The sequence below is a fragment of the Pteronotus mesoamericanus genome, unplaced genomic scaffold (genome assembly GCF_021234165.1).
Source record: "Pteronotus mesoamericanus isolate MK-2021 breed Mesoamerican mustached bat unplaced genomic scaffold, CSHL_Meso_final contig_173, whole genome shotgun sequence".
Classification (NCBI taxonomy): Eukaryota; Metazoa; Chordata; class Mammalia; order Chiroptera; family Mormoopidae; genus Pteronotus; species Pteronotus mesoamericanus.
In genome coordinates, this window is record NW_026555072.1 from 1,937,884 (window position 1) to 1,957,304 (window position 19,421).

General features: G+C 40.8%; 1 pseudogene; it reads right to left on the reverse strand.

Moving 5' to 3' along the window:
* Nucleotides 1–4,513: 4,513 nt before the first annotated feature.
* LOC129065031 (ATP synthase F(0) complex subunit C2, mitochondrial-like) lies at nucleotides 4,514–19,351 on the reverse strand (annotated as a pseudogene).
* Between the last annotated feature and the right edge of the window lie 70 nt (nucleotides 19,352–19,421).

A 19,421-nucleotide genomic window follows, 5' to 3' on the forward strand; every position in this document is an offset into this window, starting at 1 on the left:
AAACGCTGTTCATCTGTTCTTTCCAAATACAGAGTAGTTAATGGTAAAAAGGAAGCCACCACTCTTGTTTTCTTCATTCACTTTGGACAGAGAAGAACAATTCTTAAATTGTCTTTGATGGTATTTGTGTGACACCATTAATTCTTGTCATTCAGCATTTTATTCTCTTTCAGTTCTCTGCATGGGAAAAGAGATGGAACAAAGAGAACCCCAGGCCCGGCCCCGTGAGTCTTCTTGGCCTTCTGTTACGTCCCTGGCTTCCTAATTGGGCCACAGGTGGGGAGGAGCCCCCCTGCTTCCCCTGCCTCCCTGCCCCCCGCTGCTCCCCCTGCCCCCCTTCCTGCTGCTTTACCTGCCCCCCTTGCTCCCCGCTGCTCCTTCTGCCCCCTTTCCTGCTGCTTCACCTGCCCCCCTTGCTCCCTGCTGCTTCACCTGCCTCCCCCTGCCCCCTTGTTTCCCTGCTCCTCCTGCCTCCCACTGTTCCCCTTGTTTTCTGCAGCTCCCTGTTGCTCCACCTGCCACCCCTGCCCCCCTGCTCCCCACTGTTCCTCTTCTCCCCTCTTGGCAACTCTGGGCTAAGAAGAGATTCTTGCTGCCCCCTTGTGGGAAAGTGAATAACCAAACTCAATGTTTGATCACAGTCAGAGGGGAAAACGTCAGATCTTGCTGAAGATTCATCCTTTTAATTAATTCCTTCACTAAGCAGCTGACATGTGTTTGAAATCTTCACATGAGAAATACCATACCTTTTAGGCTTTAATTAGCCACCAAATTCTACTGCCTTCGCTTGGCTGCAGCTCTCCAATGATTCCAAAGGGATTAGAAAATTTTTTAATTTATTAATTTATTAACTAGCTTATTGCATGAGGCAGTTTGCCAGGCAATGTGTAAGGGTAATGAAATAGGCTTGGCTTCTCCTCTCCAGAAATTTATCACTAAAGAAGGGTTCAGAGGTGCAAGAGGAAGAGCGGAATCAGGGTCAGTCAATACAAGTGTGAAAAACTATTTTCCTGAACATACTCCGACCAGAGACGTGTACACTTTGGAAAGAGAGTTAAGAAAGGGTAGAATGCATTTATATAATTTATGAAATGATTCCCCCAATAAGTCTAGTACCCACCTGGCACCATACATAGTTGTTACGATATTACTGACTAGATCCCCTATGCTGTACTTTACATCCCCGGGACTATTTTCTAAGTACCAATCTGTACTTCTCAATCCCTTCACTTTTTTCACCCAGTCCCTCAACCTGCCTCTCCGCTGGCAACCATCAGTCTGTTCTCTGTATCTATGAGTCTGTTTCTGTTTGTTCATTTATTTTGTTCTTCAGATCCCACATGTAAGTGAAATCATATGGACAACTGTAATTGAAAAAATAAAATTAAAATAAATAAAAACAAAATAAATCAAAAGAAAGGATAGAGTGCAAAGAACAAGGAATGCTGGAAAACAGAATTTTCAAAGAGGCACATGCCATTAAATTCCATGTAGTTAATTAAACAAAGCCCTTTAGCCAAGAATCCAAGTTTTCCTTCATTGTATCTTTCTGTCTTACATTACATATTGTTTACTTGTTGGCAGCTCCTATCACTGTCTCCAAAATTCTTCTTTTTCTGTTTCCATTTGTTTGCGGGGCCACAGGAGAAGGATGATAATCCTGGGTCATACTGCAGAAAATGTAACATTGAATACAGGATATTCACTCTTAGAAGTTCTCTCAGTTCCTGCCCCCCCCCCCCGATACCCTGTTGTGCTGGGTTCCCGCCTCCACTTTTCTTTTTCCCCTCATTCCTCTAAGATTGTTTCTGGCCACTTCCTTGAGGCAGTGCCTGTCACAGAACCCAATTTTTAGCTAATATTATGTTTTTTCTTCTTATTAGATTATGTTCCTTTAGAAGATCCACCCCTCTGTAAAGGTTGCCTTTTTTTGCAGACAGTATAGAGAATATTGTTGACTTTATTATAAATTATTGATTTATGATAAATATTACATACATTTTTAAAGTGTAAGAAAATTTCTTTTTAAAAATATTTAATTTATTTTTTAGAGAAGGGAGAAGGAGGAAGAGAGGGAGAAAACCATCAATGGGCGGTTGCCTGCAACCCAGGCATGTGCCCTGACCAGCAATCAAACCAGCAACTTTTTGGTCCTCAAGCCAGCACTCAATCTACTGAGTCACACCAGCCAGGGCTAAGTGTAAGGAAATGTAAATGCATAATACACACACTGGTCAAAAATTTTATGGACTAATGAATCTCTCTCTCTCTCTCTCTCTCACACACACACACACACACACACACACACACACACGCACGTATAGCCATGTATGAGTATGTGTGGGAGAGGGCAGAGTTTGGTTAACTTTCAACTTTGTCAAGTTAGGATAATAACAAACTAATAAAGTCTCAACTTCTAACTATTTTCACCACGATTTTGCAAAAGAAAATTTCTTTTCACATAAAAAAATATGAAGGACACAAAGGAGGGGGAAAATCAGGACAACCGTAATAGCATAATCAATAAAATATCATTTTTTTAAATGATGAAGGACATAATCTCAGAATATAGCCACGTTATCCTCTAGTGCTCCAGAGAAGGGAGCAAGGATGGGTGTGAAGATATTAAAGACTGAACAGGAAGGAGAGAAAAAAGGTAAGGAAACTTTTACTTTTCCAAGTCATGTAAGATGGGACACTTGCTGAAGGGATAAGGAAATAGCCTTGGGGGTATATGTAAAAAGATCTTCTTGGGAAGATCTTTTGAGGGAAGTAGCAAACAAAGGTTTTTTTCATGGTGTTAAGGCCCAGGAGCTCCTGGATCCCTTCCTGGTTTAAGAAATTGGGGTGGCTGCGCCTCACTTGTTATTGGTGATGATCTGGGGGCAAAGAGGGAACTAGACAGAAACCTTGGCCTATTTGCGAAACCCTAGAAAAATCTGATTTCAAGCCAAGAAAATGAAATACTATTTTTTTGTGGAGACTCCCAGGAAAGCTCCTTGTAACTGTAGTTAGGGGCCCTTGAGGGAGTCAGTAATAGCCTTTGGTCAGGAACATGATGGTGGCAGCATCACCTCCCTCGTTTCTCCTCGTTTCTCCTCTGTGGCAGGAGGCTGGACCCTGGGCTTAGCTTCCGGTTGCAAACTCTGGTTGGTGTTGCTATGGTTGCTGGGGCAACATAAAGCCCGTCCCTCTTTCCTGGTTCTGGGCATATTTTTATAGAGCTTGATCAAGGTATAATTTGCATACATAAAAATTCACCCATTGTAAGCATACAATTCAATATTTAGTAAATTTACAGAATTATGCAACCATCATCACAATCTAGTTTCATAGCTTTTTCATCACCTCCAACATTTCTATCAAGCCTACTCACTTGGAGTCACTTCCCACTCCCAACCCACCCCCCACCCCGTCCCAGGCAACTGCTGAGCTTTCTGTCTCTTTTCTCAACATTTCATAGAAATGGAATTATACATTGTGTGGGCCTTCGTATCTGGCTTCTTTTACTTAGTATAATGTTTCTAAGGTTCATTCATGTTGTAGAATGTGTCAGTATTTTCTTCTTTGTTATTACTGATAGTAATCCATTATATCAATATATCACATTCTGTTTATCCATTCACCAATAATGGACATTTGGATAGTTTCTAGAATTTGATTATTATGAATAATACTACTGCAAATATTTCCATAAAATTCTCTGTGTGGATATGTTTTTATTCTCTTGGGTAGATTCCTAGAAGTGAAATTGCTGGATCATGTCATATGCTCAGTTCATGTATAGTTTAAAGAAACTTGTCAAACTCCTTTCCAAATAGCTCCACCATTTTAAATTCCCATCAGCAATGTATGAGGATTCATTTCCCCACATCCTCACTAAACCTTGGTATTATCTGTCTTTTTTATCATAGCTTTTATAAATGCTGTGTAGTGGTATCTTATTGTGGTTTTAACTAGCATTTTCCTAATGATTATTGATGCTAAGTATCTTTTCTTGTACTTACTAGCCATTCCTGTGTCTTCTTTGGTGAAATGTTTAGTCAAATCTTTTGCTATTTTTAAATTAGGTTGTTGTCTTCTTATTGAGTTTTAAGAGTTCTTTGTGTTTTCTGGATACAAGACTTTTATCACATATATGGTTTGAAAATATTTTCTCCAAGTCTATTGTTTGTCTTTTTTGAGACAAAACAATTTTTATTTTATAATACTCATTGAAAAAATACTGGAAGGTTATGTATTAAGAGTTCAACAGTAGCTACCCTGAGCTGATTGAAATTTTAGGTAGTAAACGTTTTACTTTTCATGTAAAATATTTCTATAAGTTCTTTATTTTAATGGGTATTCTTAAGTGTTTTTAAAAACATCTTATTAATACCGTATTTATTTGTCCCCCTTCTGTCAAACCCTGAGCTAACCATTTCCCCAGGTTGTGTGGGGAGGTTTAGGAAAAGGAACATAAAGGCAGACAAGACATGGGAGAAAGAGCTATGGAGAGGTGGGGACGGCTCCTTCACAGAGTCTTCTTAGCAAAGATGAGAAAGGCCACCGTCAGGCAAAAGAGCCCCATGGCCTCTGAGAGGGCAGAGCCCAGAATGGCGTAGGGGAAGAGACGTTGCTTTGGAGAAGGGTTCCTGGCATCACCGATGACTGGGCTCCCCAACACAGTCCCAATTCCAGCCCCAGAGCCAGCCACCCCGACTGTGGCAGCCCCAATGAACTTGGTTGCTGTGTCGAAGTCCCTTGAAACGGTGCTGGTTTGGAAGCTGCAGGTAGAAATAAGTGAGGCCAGGCAGGGGACATGGGGGCGCCAAGCTGCAGAGGCTCTCATCTGTCAGCATCTCTGGTCGTTTCAGCGCCACTGCAGACAGCAATTGGCTCAGCAGCTACGAGACTAGGAGAAAATGTTTACAAATCACATAGACAAGTAACTTGTATCCGGAATATGTAAAGAACTCTTGAAACTCAACAGTAAGAAAAGAAGCCCGGTTTTTAAAGTGGGGAGAAGATTTGAATAGACATGTCACCAAAGAGAATGTAAGGATGACAAATAAGCACATATGAAGATAGTCAACATCATTAACCATTAGGATATGCAGATTACCACCATAATGTCATTATGTTGAGTGAAAGAAACCTGTCTGACAAGGTCACATCCTGTATGATTCCATTTATATGATATTCTGGAAAAGGTGAAAGTCCAGTGATGGGAACAGCTCAGTGGTTTATAGCAGGTAGCAGTGGGGGCAGGGTGTATATAGAAAGGGATAATATGAAGGAATTTTGTGGGGGTGATGGAACTGTTCTGTATTCCGGTTGTGGTGGTGCTCACACAAATATCTGTATGTGGTGAAAGTCAAGTAACTGTACAATAAAATTTTAAAAGTCCATTTTGTGCCCTTGCCGGGGTGGCTCAGTTGGTTGGAGCATCCTCCCATATACCAAAAAGCTGGGGGTTCGATTCCCCGTCAGGGCACATACCTACGTTGCAGGTTCAATTCCAGGTCTGAGCACGTATGGGAGGCGACCAATCCATGTTTCCCTCTCACATCAGTGTTTCTTCCTCTCTCTCCCTTCCTCTCTCTAAAAAAATTAATAAACATATCCTCCTATGAGGATTTTTAAAAATAGTACTTTGCCCACTTAAAAAATTTGTGTCTTTTGGAAGAACCAAACTCTTACAAACTTTCTGTATTAAGGACATTGATGCTTTGGCTTTTATTACCATATGTTTTCAAGTTATTTCCCTCTTATTTTTGTTTGTTGTAAATTTTGTGATAAAAGAAATTTTATTTTTGAGAAAGAAAAAGGTAGATATTTTTGCCAATTTTTAAAAAAAGTTTATTTATTTACTTATTTTTAGAGAGGGGAAGGGAGGGAGAAAGGGAGAGAATCATTAATGTGTGGTTGCATCTCGCGCGCCACCTACCAGGGACCTGGCCCTCAACCCAGGCATGTGAGCCACACCAGCCAGGGCACAAATATGAATATCAAGAAAGATAACAGTAATTACATATTTTACACTTTTGATAACAAGCTAGAAATTAAATTACTAAAAATATCAATATGAAGGATAGGAGGAAGAAGTGTCCTGTGATGCCAATAAATCTGTTCTTGTTAGTAAAGTGATACACTGAGCTTTTAAAAAGCAGACAACAGAGATACTGATAAACTAGTTATTCATAGGAAAAGTGTACGTTTCAGTTTGTTAAGAATTCTACATAGACATTAAAATAATAAGAATAGAAAATTAAACTTCCAAGCCATTGAGGGGGAAAAAAGGAATGAAAACCCTAAACCAATCCTGGAAGTGAAACAAATGTACATATTGTCAACATAAGAAACGTACAAACCTCTAAGAATTTTTATGAGTTTAATTGAGCCAAGCTGATGACAATTGCAGGAAGGAAAATTTCAACAATTTGAAAAAACGCTTCCAAAAATGGCAGTTTTACCACTAACATTATACATCAGAATCAAAGGGGAAGACATAAGGGGGTTACAGGAAATCCACCAGTGATGGATTAGGGAGGTGGAAGAAAGCAAAGCAGGAAAACCTCTGGATAAAAAGTAAAGTGAATAGACACATACTTCTTTTACATAAGTGAGCACCGGATAGTTAACAGTCAACAGTTAACACGATAACAATAACAATGAGGGGATTTGTGGTCTCCCCTCTCCTGCGGTGGTTGCGCTTTGGGGGAAGGGATAGGAAAAGAAGATTACTTTGTTATTCCAAAGGTATGTTATCCTAGATGCAAAAAGATGCCAGGCTCAGTTAATGTGAAGATTGGCCTTTGTTAGGGAAAAATACTGCCTTAGGACGTGACTACCTGCCAAGAACTGCCTTTCGTTGGGAAGTGTTAATTTCAGACCCTCCTATGTGGTTCCTTTCTGTCTCTGAGCGTGTAAGGCCCACCATGCCGGCCTCCCTGAGCTTGTCAGGTTTAGTATGTGGCCCCTTTTTTGTCCACAATATATATTAATGTTTTGCTCTAAAAAAAATTATATCTATATATAGGTGGATTACAATGAGAAGTAACACTACTGATTAAATTAAATGGTTATGCTAATTAGATTAAAAGGTCATTAGGCCTTTATTTTTTGGATAATTTTTGTAATAAAAACTTGTAATTGGTCATAACATAATCATGCAGAAACACTATATAAAACTCTATGTAGAAAATAAATTCTCTTTTATGTGAAATATAAATATTATATATGCATAAAATGAAATGCACCTAAGCTTTTAAATGTGTAGTTTTATATGAGGGATAAAGTACATGATTTTATCTGTTATTTTAAATTTTTCTGAACTTTGCAAATGAATGATATGTTGGCTTTCTAATAAAAATAAACCTTATTTTTAAAAAGTCTATTAAAAATATGAAGAAGTAAGCAGGCACTTTGAGAATAACTATAGGACATTTTTATAATATGAGGGTAAAAATTGAATTGAGGCAACGAAATATATGTGATATGATTTCAATTGTACAAATGGAAAAAATGTGATTGTGTATAAATTTGCTTACATATGTACTTATATATATCTTATAAAATGAGTGATAAATATTATATGGATTGTGCTGATGAGCACTGGGTACTCTGTATCTATGCTCATACGTATTAGATATAATTGTTTGTGTATAAATGTAGTCTGGAATTATGCAAGTCAAACCAATAATATTGGATATATTTCCAGAAAGTTCTTAAGATTTGAAATATTTATTTCGTTTCTGTAGTCCTGAATTTTTCACTATAATAAAATATTACATCTCTATTTTAAAATGGTAAAATATGCATTCGCAAGTTATTGTTCCTGGAAAAACTTCATATTATGTAATGGCATGTGCCAGAAGTGGAAAAGCATGGTCCAAAATTATACGTACAAGCGAACACAATTTTATAGAAATATATTTAAGTAAATATATACATGGAGCTCTGGCTGGTGTGGCTCTCAGTGGTTTGAGCGCCAGTCTGTAAACCCAAATATCGCTGGTTCAATTCCAGATCAGGGCATGTGGCTGGGTCGCGCCAGGTCCCCAGTTGGGGCTGTGTGAGAGGCAACCGATTTTGCAAGAGGCAACTGATCAATGTCTCTCTCGCACATGGACGTTCCTCTCCCTCTCTTTTTCCCTCCCTTCTCCTCTCTCTAAAAACAAATAGAATCTAATATATATGGTAATTTAGAAATATATAAATGTAAAGAAATGAGAAATTATTGCTAGGATGTTAGGTTTATGTTTGCCATTTATTTTTTACAACATAGTCCCTTCTTTTCTGAAAAAGTTGCAAGCAGTGTGGATGACTTTTCTAATGGTACGAGAAAACACTATTTCTGAAATGGACGTAAAAGAAATAGGAACCGTGTATGTGTCTTCCAGGTGAGCATTGTATGGGGCACAGTGATGCACTGATGATGAGGACTTGCCCAGAGTTTCTTCTCACTTAGCACAGCTGGCCCAGGGTACCAGTTCTCAGAATCCAATGGAGGGCTTGTTAAAACATAGGCTGGGGGACCCATCCCCACAGTGGGTCTGGAGTGAGGGTCTCAGCATTTGCATTTCTAAACAGTTCCCAGTGTTGTGGATGCATCCCAGGATCACACTTAACTGCCACCCTTAGCCCAGAAGGTGTGCGAGGCCCTGCCCCTCACAGCTTGGTGGCTGCGGGTGCCCTCCTCTAGGCCTTCAGCTTCCAGCATTTCCTGACAACACAGGAAAATTGCAGGATCTAGGGTGGAGATAACTAGGGTGAACTCACAAAGCCTAGGTAAAATAGAAATGGAATTCTAGAATTGATGTCTGATGAGCGTTGGCAGTTTAGACCTCTGGTTGTTTTGTGATTCAAGGAAGAAAGGCAAATACCGCAGCAGTGAGCAAATGTCTGGCAAACCCACAAGCCCTGCAGCAGGCAGCCTCCTTTCTAGAAGCTTTTGGCTCTGGGGCATTTTTTCCCCAAACTCCAAGGGCAGGAAAAGAGACCATGTAGATGGGGGTGGGGTGAGGAAATTCGGGTTTCTTGGCATTTCTGAAGCAACACTGTCACCAAGAGGAACCTCTGACAAAGCAGCAAGCCATGTGGACGAACAGGATGAGTCTGATACCAGAAAGAAAGGCGTGCTTTGTTACAGCTGAAAATGCAGAAGTCCTGAGAAAAGACTCCCGAAGGCACGTTGAAGATGATCCCACTGATTGTAGATGGGACAATGGGAGCATCAACAGGGATTATAACTGCAATGGCTTGAAACATATTAAATATAAACATGCTTACATTTCACAAGTTCAGGATGATACAAACAAAGATAGGTCATTGGTCACCTTGGGAAAGATGCTTGGGAAACAACTCTTTATAGTGAAAACTGGTAAATACAGTGAAGAATCAAACAGTTATCCTGTTTTTCTTATACAAGCCAAAGAGTTGGCCAGGGTAAGTTCTCCTTTATAAATATAATAGGGCTAAGAAATTAAAAAGGAAGGAGATCAGAACATTCCATTTTCTCACCCCCTTGTGAATAAATGGATCCAGGCACTGCTCACCAATGACTGATGGCGTCACTAAGAGGGAGACAACCAACAGTATGTGCCTAATGATATTAGAAACCAGGGACATGTGAAAGTTGAATGGATATTTGACAACGTTTAAGAATTATTATTTTTTAGTTGAAGAATGGTATTGAGGTTAGATTTCCTAATGAGTCCTTATCTTTCAGAAATACATACTCTCACACTCTAGATGAAAATAATATGATACTGGGATTTGCTTCAAAATAGCTGAGAGGTACCTAGTGGGTGGGATGTGGATGAAATAAGATTGTCCACAAGTTCATAAAGGTTGGAGCTGGATGTTAACTAAGGAATGTTGATTATTTTGCTGTTCTCTCAATTTTTGTGTATGTTTCTAATTTGCCATAATAAAAAGTGAAAAGAAAATTTGATTACTGGAATTATGCCTTTTATAAGCACAGTGTCCTTAATTCACAGCTAGCTTTGAACACACACTTAGAACATACTCCAAATCTATAATTTGTATACCTAGAGCTTTCATGAAATGTGCCTTGAAGTTTTAGATGTCCTCACTTCATACAATCCTGAATCATGTTACCACTTATGAGCCATTTCCCAAACCCATTGCACCTACCTACTGCAAAAAAATAAATAAATAAATAAAAATTAGCAGTTCAGTGCATGTTTAGCTTTTCTTTTCCTAGTAAAGACAGACTTGAATTAGTATGGTGCTGCATTTTGTATATACTTGGAATTTGGAATTAGGTTTTATTCATAGGGTTCTGGTAAACACGATCAGAGGTTTTCAACCTGCCCTGAACCATTTCACAGTTAATTGTACATGTCAGAAATTCATGTTGCCCTGCCCTGTGTGGCTCAGTTGGTTGAAGCACCATCCCATAAACCGAAAGGTTGCGGGTGTGATTCCTGGTCAGGGCACATGCCCAGGTTGCGGTTTCCGTCCCTGGTCAGGGTGCATAAGAGCGGCAACAAGGAAGGTTTCTGTCTCCCATCGATGTCTGTCCCTCTCTTCTCCTCTTTCTTAAAATCAATAAGTGTGTCCTCGGGTGAGGAAAAAAAAAAGATTCATATTTCACCAGCTGCCTGTGAGAAATGAAACTTCTGTCCTCAGTCGGCAGTGTCATTAATGTTGCTCAAAACCTTTCAATGAATTTCTGCCAGATAGAAAACACATTCCTTCTGTTAACCTGCACAGCTACTTACTTTCTCTGGCCACATCTCTCATCACTTCTCCCTTGTACTATACACTCCAACGATAACTGCAATCACGAAAGCCAGCACTTATCAAGTGCTTATTATGTGCAAGGCAGTCAACATTCTAAATACTTTCAATATATTAATTTATTAATCCTCACAACAACCCATGAGATAGGTACTATCACCGCCCTTTTATAGCTGAAGAAACTGATGCACAAAGAGGTTGAGTAACTTGCTCGGAATCACACAGGGAGTAAGTGGCAGAACTGAGATATGAACCTAGGCTTTCTGGCTCCAGGAGCTCTTTTCAGTTCTCCCAGAAATGACACAGAATTCTAAGTCGCCATGCATTTGGCCACAGTCCATCTTTGGCTCGGAATTGTAGGCAAAAAGTTACTCATTTTTAAAAAGACATTGCTTACGTGTCCCTTCTCTCGGTAGCAGTTCTGGTTCTTCCCTCTTTTTGTTTTCTAAAACAAAACAAAACAAAACAAACATGATTTAAGACATCATAATCAGCAGTGTCGGCTCAAGTGAGGCTCTCGATATAACTTTGGGTCCATAAAATTATATTTTTACTAAGAAAAATTTCAAAAATATAGAAAAGGAGAGAGAATAATACAATGAATCTCCATGTATTCATTACTCCATTGCAACAGTTATCAATTCACATCCAGTCTTGCTTCATTTATAGCCTCCACCCTTTTCTCCATCTCCACTGGGTTATTCTGAAACAAACCAGATATAAAATGTTATCCATAAATATTTCAAGATGTCCCTGTGAATAATTCTTTTAAACAAGTTAGCTATACACCATTATCATATCTCAAAAAATTCAACAATACTTCTGTAGTATCAATTATCTAGTCAGTTATTTTTTTCTCTCTCCCCCGCCGCCCAGTTTTCAGAATAATGCACTGGTTCACTAGCATCCTCCAAAAGCAACCAATGATATTTTTTAGCCTCATCATGATCTCATGGCTAGTTGGTATATTTCAGTTCACTGAAGTTATTCCTTTAAATTTTTTTTTTAATTTACTGATTTTAGAGAGAAAGAGGAAGGGGGAGAGAGACATCAATTTGCTCCCCTTATTTATGCATTCATTGGTTGATCCTTGCCCACAAATTTGGTGTACTGGGACGATGCTCTAACCAACTGAACAGCCCAGCCAGGACCTGAAGTTACTCTTTTGGATGTTCAGATTGCTCCATCTTTGGCTAGTGGAAGTCTTTTAAACTTGGTTGATGTGATCCCTGTAATATTCAGTAACTTCCTTGCTTTGGAGTATGACAAGACTTTTGAAATAGAATATAATTCTGTAATATGATTATTATATTTACATGGCTCCAAACACAATAATAGTATGTTATATTCAGAGAAATCTAGCTTCTCTCCCTGTCTCCTTCCTTTTTCCCCCTCCTTCCATAGGAAATCATTTTATCTTCCTTTTTTAATTGACTTTCTTAAAAACAGCTGTTTATACATTTTTTAGGTTATCCTTCCATTAAAAGTATGTAGTCACCTAGATACTTAAAAAATAAATTTAAAAAGTGAATTCCTTGTAATGGAATTCTTGTGTTGAAATGTATATAAATCGGATGGGCTCTCCCTGGGCATGCCCGCACCTCTCTTCCCTGTCAGACGTGCATCCTTCACTTCTCTCTCCTAAACTCTGAGGGTCCCCAGGAAAGCGATGGGCGGCTTGTCCCTGAATCTGTCTCCAAGGCCCCCTTTTCTCTGACTTTTCAGTGAGCTCACAGCAACTCTCCCATGGCTCACTCGTTTTCTGTAATGTTTCTAGAGTCAAAGCAAAGTACTTCCTAGGCTCTCTCCTGTTGCTTCTTTTACCATAAGCCCTTTCTTTGTTTCACTGTTGCTTCTTTTGTCTCTCCTGTTGCTTCTTCTACCATAAGCCCTTCCTTTATTTCACTGTTGCTTTTGTTTCTCCTATTGCTTCTTCTACCATAAGCCCTTCCTTTGTTTCACTAAGATGCTTAGGGGCAAGGTTTGGGAAAAGGGTACAGAGCTTCTGTGGTCTCTTTTAGCATGCCACTCTCCCCAAATCTCCTCATGTTCACCAACAGAAGCTCTTCAAACCCCATCCTTTTCTTTTTTTTAATGGAGGCTTCATTACAGAGGAATGGCTGATTACCATAAATCATGGCCTTTCGGTATTTGAATTCCATCTCTAGCCCCTCTTCCTTTCCCAGAGGCCAGGGGGTGGTAACTGAAAATTGTAATCCTCTAATCACTTGGTTGGTTTCCCTGGCAACCAGCCCCAATCCTTAGGTGACTTGCAAAGTAACTTCATTAACATAATAAGAGACACCTTTATCACTCCCATCACTTGGGAAATTCCAAGGGTTTTGGGAGCTGTGAGCCAGGAACTGTGGACAAAGACCAAATATAAATATAAATCACAATATCACACCCTTTGTTTTTCAAGTGTTGCAACTATTTCCCCCAGTTTATCATTTGTCTATTGAATTTGTTTTGGGTATATTTAGTTGTTTAGGGTTTTTCAACTATATCTTGCATATCTTAAACTACGTGTTTTGCTCTGAGATCAGGTTTAGCTAACTAAATCTTACACATTTTAACACGTAATGTTTTCATAGCAGAAAAATTTTTCAATATCATTCCTCTAGATATTCTTCAAATTTTGGTTTATTTCTACGTTGATGCAAGAGTTGCACAGGAAAGATATTAACATTTTTTTCAAAGCTATTAGAGTTTTGTGATTTTTGTTTTTAAAACCCAAGTTTATTACATCATAGCCAGAGAATGTAATGTGTATCTATTATTCCTTTTGGGATTTATTGAAATTTTCTTTGTGACCTAACATTAGGGTCAATGGTTATTAATGTACCATGGTTACTGACTAAAAGATGCATTCATGGTTATAAGAGAATAAGCTTGCTAGAGCTTTATTAATTATACTGTTTGCGCTCTATCTAGTAGGTCTATCCTAAGCTGACAAAGATAAGTGAGTCTGCCGCTGCTGCATTTCTATTTATGTCGTGCATTTCCTGGAGGCTATACTTTCTGCATCTTGCCATTCTATTATTTAGTACATTCAGGTTTATGACAGTTACAGAGTTATTATGAACTGTTCCCCTTTAGCACTGTAAGTGCTTGTGGAGCCATTCTGGAACTCCAGTGCTAAGTTTTGAACAATGTCATACTTTTGTGTTCTGACCATTTAACATGTTTTCAGTTAGTGTTTATTTGTGCACTCCTTTTCTTTAGGCTTCCAAGACTCCAACTACACCACCTATGAACATATTAAATGCTGGAGGTTTTTTGCAAGGATTCATGAGAATGTGTGGTAAGATCGGAAATATTGTTTCATCATCCACCCAGTTATTTAGAATTCAGTCACTTCCAAAGCTGATGGCTTAGAGCAGCATCATTGGGAAATCACCTGCATTCATATGACCCTTAGTTTATAATACTTCATTCCCTAACCGTTTATAATGCTAGTTGTCCTTTTTTCAGCACTTACTCTAAGCCAGGCATTGTAAAAAAAAGCACTTTAATTACATTACATTATTGAATCTATCAAACAATTATCATCATAATTTTTCCAGGTGATAAAACCAAGACTTAGAGAATTAATTTAACCAAGGGTAAACATTCATTTCAAGAAGTCTTCAAATATTCATTAAAGAGCAGCATGGTTTGTGCCAATAAGAGTTTCAGAGCCAGAAATCAAATCCAGCATGAACTTCACACTGCCTTACGCCAAAGCCCATGTACTGAATTGATGTCCAACATGCCTCCTTTTCATGTCACTTCCCAAAAGAGGCTTTGATCACAGCCACCAAATATGGGTGCCTCTGTTGGCGTGAATTGTTAGGTTCTTTCCATGTAGAGTTGCCTTCTGCTCACACATCAACCTCTGGTCTCATCAGCCGTGGCCAAGGTGACAGGAAGGTTCCCAACCCACAAGGAAAGAGCCATTGTGATCTGGATCATAAGCACCAAATGGAAACCCCTTCCTCCCAGGGAGCAATGTAATTGGCAGCCATTTCAAGTCTTCTAGAATCTGGTATGGAGCTTGTGCAGGAAAGAGCAGAGCAGGCCCGAGACTTGTCCTTAGGAAAGCCTGCTTGCAAAGTTGGCCCTTGATTATTGCTATGGACTGAATTGTGTTCCCTTACACTCCAAATTTATATGTTAGAGCCCTAACCCCCCAAAGCAACTATATGTGAAGATGAGTCCTTTAAGGAGGTAATTAAGGTTAAGTAAGGTCACAAGTGTGAGGCCCTAATCCAATAGGGCTGGTGCCCTTATGTGGAGAAGAACCCAGAGATCACTCTTTTCTCCCTGCACGCAGAGAGGGAAGGCCATGTGAAGACATAGTGAGAAAGCGGTCATCTACAAATCACAAAGAGTCCTCACCAGAAACCAATCCTGGTGGCACCTTGATGTTGGACTTCTAACTTCCGGGACTGTGAGAAAACCAGTGTGTGATGTTTAAGCTCCCCAGTCTGCGCTATCTTGTATGGCAGCCTGAGCACCCGGGGAACTCAGATTGTGGGAGGGATTCCCACCACTCTCCAAATAATGCGTGGCTCGCTGTGCCTAAACTGTACAAACACTGTGGTTTACACTGAACACCTGCCTTCCTTTTGTGAATCTGGGACTTTGGTACCTGCTAGCCAGAGGGAGCCTGCGGGACTGGCCTCTAAAAAAATCTTGTACTCTTTGGCTCAGGTGGTTTTTCCTTTTCTGATGTGTTACCACAGTTTGCTGCTGGAGGAATTAAGCATGTCCTGTGTGACTCCCCGGGAGAGGAGTCATAGAAGCTTGTTCCTGGTTCCCTCCATGGGCCTTTTCCCTTTGGCGATCGAGCTTTGCGTCCTTTCACTGTGATACATCGTAACTCTGAGAATGACTACATGGAGTCTGGAGTCTTCAAAGCAAGTCATCAAAACTGGGGGTGGTCTTGAGGAAGTCTGAAATCAAGGTGTTCCGTGGGCAGGGCCATGCTCCCTCTGAAGACCCTGGGGGAGGATCCTTTTTTGCCTCCTCCAGCTTTAGGTGGTTGCCAGCAATCCTTGGTGATTCATGCTTGCAAATACATCACTCTAATCTCCGTCCCCATAGTCACACGGCATTCTCCGTGTGTGTCTCTGCTTCTTATAAGGATACTAGTGAGTGGCTTCAGAGCCCACCATATCATTTTAACGTATATTTTAATTACATCCGCAAAAACCTGATTTCCAAATAAGGTCACATTCACAGGCACCAGGGCGAAGACTTGAATATATCTTTTTGAGGGAACATAATTCAACCTTCAACACCTTGTCTTAGCTGTACCAAGATGCCTCATTGTTCAATAATGATTATTGACAATAACTTCTCATTTTCACGGAGCACTGACCATGTTGCAGGTACTATGCTACGTACTTTCTCTCTCTACGCTATAGACACTATTATTTTTTTTTAGAGAGAGAGAAGGAAGCTTTGATGCCTCTTATAGTTACAGGTTGTCATGTCCCCAAATTCTGTTTGTTAGAAATGAGTCACTAAGTCTAGCCCATTCTCAAGGCGGGGAGAATTAAGCACCATCTCTTGAATGGAGGACTACCAAAGAATTTATAGATATATTTTAAACCTAGCACACTAATATATTACAAGCTAACGCTCTTCAATAACGTCTTTTTTTAAATTTACTTTTAGAGGAGGGAAGGGAGAGAGAAAAAGAGGGAGAGAAACATCAATGTGACTTGCACGCCCCCAACTGGACGCCTGGCTGGCAACACAGGCATGTACCCTGACCAGGAATCTAACTGGGCAGTTCGCAGGCCATCACTCAATCCACTGAGCCACACCAGCCAGGGCGTCAATAATTTCTTAAAGAAAGATGATATGGAACCCACTGTACCTTGTACCAAGCCATAACCAAGCAACAGGACCCCTGCTCTGGGTCCTGAACAGCCGGGGTCCCCATGCTTTGGCTTGCCTTCCTCAAAGTGGTCTAAAACCCCCTCTAGCGGCTAGGACTGGCTGGGGCCAGAAGTTCCATTTGAGTGAGGTGCCCTGCGTCTGGACCATGGGCCCTAATCACCACTTTTAAAAAAATACATATTTATTTATTTATTTTTAGAGAGGGGAAGGGAGGGAGAAAGAGAGGGAGAGAAACATCAATGTGTGTTGCCTCTCACGCACCCCCTACTGGGGTCCTGGTCTGTAACCCAGACATGTGCCCTGACTGGGAATCAAACCACCTTTTGTTTTTCAAAGGCGTTTTCTCTTACCCTTACCCTAAGTATGGGGTCAGAAAGATTTCGATGAACGCTGATACTTATTATCTCTATGAGGCTGTCCCAGGGCTCCGTGGCAGCTCCAGGGGATCTGACCTAGCAAATGGGTCACTTATGCTAGCTAGTGTGGCTTTCTTTTACAGATCTCATGAGATTGGGCCATCAGTATGGTGGTGACATGCTGATTTTGAGTGACCCTCATTCATGTTATTTACAGGCCATGTTCAAAGCCCTGGGTCTGAACAATCCACAGCCAATCCTTCGGGTTGCACTGCATGCATATGCCTATGTATCAGCTCTCGCTTGTCAGTATTTCAACTGTGAGGCCACCTCCAGTCTAGAGCACCCAACGCTGGCAGAGGTGGTGGGCAGGTGTTTTTGCGTGTCCTTTGCCACCAGCACCCAGGGCAAGTCATTCCTTCCACAGATATCAGGCAGTCTCTGGGCCATGTCTACCTCCTCTAAGGACTTTGGAGACTCTTGCTCCACAACTCCCATGGGGTCTCTTGGCTCATCAATGTGGGGGTCTCATGCACCCCTAGGTCTGTCCCAAGTTAAGCCAGACAAGGAACAGACTTTCTTTGTACACCCTCTTCTCATTCTGCCAGGAGCCCCTTGCTTTCCTCCCCACTGGTGCTGGTGTGTGGAAAGCAAGGGCACTGTCAAACTCACAGTTCAAGGGATGCACAGATGATTATTTAAATTCCAGAGAAGACACAGTTAGAAGTTATGTTTTTCTACATTTATGCTATAAAATTCCAATCAGAAGAGGGGAGGAAGGGGACAGTGGTGGTGCTTGGCAGGGAGAAGGGTTGTGGGGGGTGGGCAGGTAGTAAATGAATGTTAACACTTTAAAATTTTTTTCTAAGTACATTTGGTATACAATAGCATATTACTTTCAGGTGTACAATACAGCAATTTGACATGTACATAGCTTACAGTGTGATGACCCCACAAAGTCTGTTCAATTTTTATCACTGTGCAAAATGAGAGAGAGAGAGAGAGAGAGAGAGAGAGAGAGAGAGAGAGAGAGAGAGAGAGAGAGAGAGATCTGTTGTTCCACTTACCCATGCATTCACTGGTTGATTCTTGTGTGTGCCCTGACCAGGGATCAAACCCACAACCTTGGCATATTGAGACAGCAGTCTAACCAACTGAGCTACCCGACCAGGACCTGAACCTGGATTCTTTAAAAGTCTAAGTTAGTTTCTGAAAGAAGAATCATTTCAAGTCTAGCACACTTAAAGTATTAGAAGTTCAATTTCCTCACTTTCTTGGAATTTTAGGAATATTTGTATAAGTGCTTATTTCTCTGTATGTGCCAGCCAGAACAGCTCCTTTAACTTAAGAGACTTCACAAAATAATTTGTTTAAAGTCTTCCGGGGACAGGAAAACATTACATACTCACACATCATACTGAATGACAATCACGTAAATACAGAGAGCTTAAAGCTTCAATTCTACACTGTTAGCCCTGGGGCAAGAGCTGCAAGAGGTGCAAACTAACCAGTTGCCCTGTTGTCTCTCACCTATCCATTCATTCATTCACAGAGCTCATCAAATGGTCAGATCGTAAACCAAAACCCCAATCACTGCTGCCACTGACGGGCAATAACTTGGCTACGAACAAACCAAAAATGAACATTTAACCATTTAACACAAGCTAGACTGGCAGCGTGGCCTGGCCTTGGCTGTATATTTTCCCTTATTTGACCCACGTGAAGAGAAGGGTGATATGCAGTCAAAAGTTCTTTTTTCTGCACATTGCTTATTGACTTCTGGTGGAATAACCTTTCTAAAACTCCACACTTACCTCTTTGCGCTCCTGCTCAAGAACCCACGGTGGCTCCCTCCCTCCTGTTACCATGTAAATGATGTGAATGCAGCTGATTATTTCCTCAGCTTCCACGCCAGCCCCCCCCCCCCCCCCCGCTGTCATCTGTCTGAATATGCATTGGAAGCCATGGTGCCCACTGTGTGTCAGTCATCACAAGTGAGGCCAGGGGCGACCTCTGCTCTGAGTCTGTAACATTAGATGGACTTTAGGGATCACTGAGGTCAGTCTCCTGAGGGCAGAGGTTTTGCTGGTTTTGTTCACTATTATGTCCTGACAAAATGCCAGGCACACTGTAGAGACTCAGTCAATGTATGTCAGAAGCATAAATAAAATGACTCCCCAACCCTCAACTGAGTCTGGAGGAAACGGCCACAGAATGATGGTGAGGTGACTGACTCAGGGCCATGGGTTGAGTAATGGAGGGACCAGGATTTTACCTGGGTCCCGTTACTTACCAAGTAGTGTATCTGTTTCTTTTCGCAGCCCCTTCCTCATGCCTTTCTTGGCACTATCCATACCCCTTTCAAGGAAGTACTTGCTGGGCAACTGTCAGCTCCACAGGGTTGGGCTCAGCTTTGAAGAGCTG